The 5,776-nt window shown below is 41.6% G+C and overlaps 1 protein-coding gene across 2 annotated transcripts in view; it reads left to right on the forward strand.

Moving 5' to 3' along the window:
* The first annotated feature begins 5,329 nt into the window (after nt 1-5,329).
* TBC1D32 (TBC1 domain family member 32) overlaps nt 5,330-5,776 on the forward strand; it is an 86,541-nt gene continuing 86,094 nt past the window's right edge. The window contains exon 1 of one of the 2 annotated variants that reach the window (XM_010707431.3): nt 5,330-5,761. The gene's annotated coding sequence lies outside the window, so the exon portion shown is untranslated. The remainder of the gene's footprint in view (nt 5,762-5,776) is intronic. The other variant, XM_010707432.3, reaches the window with a different exon arrangement.

Below are 5,776 nucleotides of genomic sequence, written 5' to 3' on the forward strand. Positions count from 1 at the left end.
AGTTTCTATAGGTCACACAATCAGGCAATTACAAAAATATCTTCCTGTGTTGAATGAGTGGTGAGAGCAGATCTGAATCTCATAAAAGACTGGCAGGCCTGCTGTCACCTAGCACCAGCACTGCTGCTGGCTTCATGATTCTCCAGACTGCAACCGGGACCTGCAAGCTCCAGACCCGGCAGCTGCTTGTAGATTGCAAGGAGATCAGAGTTCTCTAAATTGTTTCCTGGTTCTAATGTCAGTGTAATTGCCTTGCCTTTGTGGCAAGAATACGGCACTTAATGTAAACTGTACTGAGTCTAAATTAAAAGGCAAAGTGGAGAAGCAACATTAAAGATTTCTTCTGAATTAAAATCCTACTGTGCTGGTGTGAGATACTGTTGGCTTGAATAACTCTAACAGTAATTGCAAACAATTAAGATGAAGGGGAAGAATGGAACTGAAGGAAACCCTATAGACGGGCTATTATCTTTCCTCAGTGATCACAGATAACTTTTGCAGTGTTTTGAAGTGCTAACACTAACATAGTGTCTCCCCAAACCAGCTAACAGTTCAGTTCAGAAAATGTATGTGATCCAGGCTTCACTGAAGTCAATGGAATGGACAACTTTAACTATAATCAACAGTACAATATTAATTAAAATTATTTTTCAGTCATATTTGCAGTAACTTGCCACTCCAACTCAGAATATTTTCTTCAGTGTGCAAAGATATTGTATATCATATGTGCAAAAATTACAATAACTGTGCCATAAAAATTCGACCTTAGCGTACTATAAACAATACATACAAATACCTTAACATTGAAAGAAACGCCACGGAGGTCACTAAGTTCAAAAGTCAGACACGTACGCAACTATTGAGTACTGCTGCCACCTTCAGGAAGCATATGAGAAAAAAACAAACAAATACTAATTAGAAAAGAGATGGTAAATAAATCAGAGATTTACTATGATGCTTGCTAATCATTTTGTACTTCTGTGCCATTCATTTTCATAATGGCACATAATGATCATTTTATTTTCCTTAATTTCTAAAGAAGTAAGTTCAATGTTGAGATTTAGGAATAGCAATGTAAGATCTTCAGTCTTTATGAAGTATTAGTATCATTGAAGTATAATTACCAAATAGGTAATCCATAAACTGACCCAATTTTATTTTTTGATTTGTTTAAGAGCTTACAGAAGGTTTACATAGGCTTAGCTCTCACTAGTGAGATTCAAACTCATCTGATATAACTACATTAAAATCATGATAGTTCAATTCTCTTTTGTAATGGAACTGATGTAAATTCTGTGTAGACATGTTTTAATATATGTATTGCAAGTTCACTTGGAACTATTAAATGATCCAGCCTGCTATCCTCCCATTGTTCCCTTATTTTTTTTAGAAGGAAACATCTAGCAATGGGTTAGAATTTCCCTAGAGAACACAAGGAGGGAAGAATTGATGGTTTCTGAAATAGAAAATTTCCTTTGGAGATTATTTAAATAGACTTTCCCATCAGCAGTAATATTTTAAGCCATTTCCTTTTTGATATTTTTGATTAGATTATGATCTCGTGAACTTTTAAAACATGCTCATTGTTCCTTTAAATTTGGGAAATTTCCATGAATAATAATGTGAGAGGACAATAAATGCCACACTGATCATAGAAGGATTGATGAAGTGTTTTCATCTTTTATTTGGGGGCTCAAGAACTGCTTAAGGGTTGTCAGAGTATTCAGAAAAGGGAGGTAGGCTTGTCATACCTCCAGACACAGATTTCACACTTATTTCTCCATTCCCGACGTCTAGTTTGTGAAAAGCTGAAGTGGGGATATCCTGGCTCCACATGGCCTCAATTCTGCTTGGGGACTGACTATAGAAAGCTAATTTTTTTAAAAAATCTTCTAAAACTTTGTTTTGTGTTTTCTTGGTTAAACATTCTTAGAGACTCTAAAGGATATGTATTAACTACATAAAATCTTTATCTCTACAGATCTTTATGTGCCATCCACAAAAGGATGGTGGTCTTGCAACAAAAGAAAAGGGGAGAAAACAGCAGAGCACACCAGAAAGAGAGGAAAGAAGAGAAATTATTTCCATATCTTAATGTCGCTAGCACTAAGATGAACTATTTCTACCATTACGGCTAGCTGTAAAGAAGATTCCCTTATTGTTCATGGTTTTCTCCTTTCTGAACTGCTGTGCTGGAGACACTGTAGGAATATTTTAGACGTACAGAAACTTCATAGATTCACAGAATCACAGAAACACAGAATATCCCCAGTGTAAAGGACCCAGAACAATCAAGTCCAACACCTGAGTCCACATAAGACCAGCTAAAAATGAGACCATATGTCTGAGAGCACTATACAGACACTTCTTGAACTCTGTCAAGCTCCACTTCCCTAGGGAGCCTGTTCCATTGCCCAACCATGGTCTGGTGAAGAACCTTTTCCTAGCACCCAAACAGACCCTTCCCTGACACTGCTCCATGCTGTTCCCTTGAGTCCTGTTGCTGTCATCAGAGAGCAGAGATAAGCACTTGCTTCTCTGCTTTCCTCATGAGGATCTATAGCCTACTATGAGGTCTCCCACCATCTCCTCTTCTTTGGGCTGAACCAAGAAACCGAGGGACCTCCACCCTTCCTTATACATCTTCCTGTCCAGATCCTTCACCATCTTCATAGCCCTCCTTTGGAACTCTCTAATAGTTCTATGTTCTTTTGTACTGCGTGCCCAGAAGTGCACTAAATACTTAAGGTGTGGCCACACCACTGGAGTAGTATTGAATACTGGTATTGGAAAATTTGGAATAAACTGTTTCCAAAGGTAGTAATTCAAACTTTGGAATATGAGAAGATAATTTTATTAATCACAGAAGCATACTTAGAATATTTAGAGTTGGAAGGGACCTTTAAAGGTCACCTAGTCCAACTCCCCTGCAATGAACAGGGACATGCACAGCTAGATTAGGTTGCACAGGGCCTGATCCAGCCTTGCTTTGAAAGCCTCCAGGGACAGAGCATCAACCACATCTCTGGGCAACCTCTTCCAGTGCCTCACTACTGTTACTGTAGAAGACTTTTTCCTTATATCCAAGCTAAATCTTTAAGCTTGAAGCCATCTCCCTGCTAAAAATTCTGTCCCCTTCTTTCCTGTAGCTCCTCTTTAGATATTGAAAGGCTACTGTCAGATCACCTCATATCCTTCTCTTATCCAGGCAGAACAGCCCCAGCTCTCTCAGCCTGTCCTCAAAGGAGAGGTGTTCCATCCCTTCAATCATTTTTGTGGCCCTCCTCTGGATGTGCTTCAACAGGCTTACATCTCTCCTGTACTGTAGACTCCACATCTGTAGCAATCAAATGTCTCACATCCTTCACATGTTGTATTTCACATTTTGAAACTCAGATTACATGTTATACATTTGAAGAACTGATGCATTTGCTTGTTCCTCTAAGTTTCTAAAATCACTGAAATTAGCAGTCTGATATTCTAAGAACCTGGAAATCTGAAGAAAACTTATTTGTATTGCATGTCTTTTGAGTTTCCTGAGGGGGGTTCTTCCTGTTTGTACTGCTGGGAGAGAACATCTATAGCATATTTCTGCATTGAGAAAGATGACTTGTCTGTAAGAGGCAGTGGAATTTCACCACTGTGAAATCTACGTGAGTGACTTTAGTGATTTCAATGTCTCATGTGGCTGATATGCATTCATGTAAATATAATGCACTTTAGAATAGCATTTCTCACCCTCCAAAGGTATCTGTCTGCATGCCCACTAATGATCATGTCAAATGGCACCTGAGATCTGCCAGCTCTGCTCAGGAAGAAAGGCTCCAGGTTTCTGTTGTGGATGAAACACAACGTGTATGAGCATAGATAGGAACAGAAAGATTCTGGAAGCATCACTGGTAGAATGAGAACAACTTCCTATGATGCCACTACAGCTGCAGTATGTTGTGTTGTAAGACAGAAAAGGCATGCTAAAATAGAATGTCTTTCAGTAAGGACCAGGAATCCAAAATATTTCAGTATCACATCAAAATGCCTTTGCTCTTTTCTGTTTTGCATTTATTTGTAGGACAAAATCACGGTATGCACCCATTTTGAAGTTGTCCTACCTCAGTCTGGTTATGAACCCAGGCCTCTATCCCATGGTAAAAGTTGCCCAGACAGCTGGTGGAAACCCCATCCCTGGAGACACCCAAGGTCAGGCTGGACCAGGCTTTGAGCAACCTGACATAGCCATAGGTGTCCCTGTTCATTGCAGGGGAACTGGACTAGTTGACCTTTAAGAGTCCTTTCTGTTGGAAATATCCAAATAATTTATCAGGATGGTATCTCTGATAAAGCAGACTTTATTTGCAATTGCAATGGCGGGTGTCCTACAAGCACCCACAGAAAACAGTGTTAAATCTTTTATGCCCTATTACCCAACGCTTATCTCTTCCTCCCAGGGTTCCTCATTGGTTGAGTTCTTCGTGTTCACAACCTTCCTGAAGCTCAACTAAATGTACTGATACTGGCTAAACAAATTTTTGCTAGCTAAGCATAAATCACTAATTATTTAACTTCTAACACTTGCTCACTCAATACTTGGTCATTATTTCTGGACATCTGCTTGTCCTTGGATAGAGATAAGTTTGGAAGGAGGCTAGAGGGGAGTATCTTGATGCCTGCCTGCTGTATCTCAACCTACCCACAGAGTGAGGCAATCCAGTCTTGTGTGGAGGACTTGCCCGTTTTGATGTTTGTTAAGTCTGTTTTCCTTTTGCTGAGGGTACAGAACTGCCTTACAATACGCTTTCTAGTCCACAATACTATACCTATACTATTTGCAACATTTAAAAACTACTGCAGTTTTGCAAGCAAGAATTAATCACATAATTCAGCAATTATATTTCTAAAATATGCTACTAAAGTATATGTTATTTCCATTTTTTCACATCAGCTATTTCTAAGGACAAGTTACAAAATACAAATACACTGTCCACTATTTCTCCAGTTCAATTCCCCCATTTTGATATCTAATGCAAAAACAATATTCCATTCCTACATTTTCAACTCAAACGATTGTATGACTCTACGCTATAGGGTACTGGAAAAGAGAAATACTGCTGTAAACCGGAGTAATATCAACGAATGCCTATGATATTGATGGAAGACCCGCACAACACAGGGTGGAGCTGACAGGGACTGCCAGAGGTGAGCCCTTACACACCCAGCTAAGGATAAGACAGCAAAGTGAGCCATGTCTCAGTGCTTCATGCACTTTACTGGCACACAGATGCATCCTAGCTACTCAATCCCTGGGTTTTCCCTTGCAGTTGCCTGGGTGGTGGGTGCTTCATCACAGTATTGTGTAGGGGGAGGAATAAAGGTCGATGTGCATAAAGGGACGCTGTCCCTTTATGTTGTTTGGCCAACAACACGGAGACCACCCCATGCAGGGCAGCTGCACAGACAAAGGAGGCCGCGTCGTGTCCGGACTGCCGCCCTTCTGCCCCGTGGTCGGCGAGCGAAGGGAGAAGGCGGTCAGAGGCCCGGGCTGCTAACCAGCCAACACCGGGACACACCCACGCCAACGCAATGACCGCAGCAGCGCCTCCCACGGGCGTGCAGGGAGGAACAGGGTGCGGGCTGGGCCCTGCGAGACTCTCGCGATGTTGCTAGGGGCCCTGCGAGACTCGGCAGCGGGCGCCGCTGGTTGCTACGGCCCGCGACTGGGGGAGACGTGCGGCCGCTGCGAAGGGAGGGCAATCGCCGCCCCGAGGTGACTGTGCGGGTC

This window comes from Meleagris gallopavo, chromosome 2 (assembly GCF_000146605.3).
Source record: "Meleagris gallopavo isolate NT-WF06-2002-E0010 breed Aviagen turkey brand Nicholas breeding stock chromosome 2, Turkey_5.1, whole genome shotgun sequence".
Taxonomy (NCBI): domain Eukaryota; kingdom Metazoa; phylum Chordata; class Aves; order Galliformes; family Phasianidae; genus Meleagris; species Meleagris gallopavo.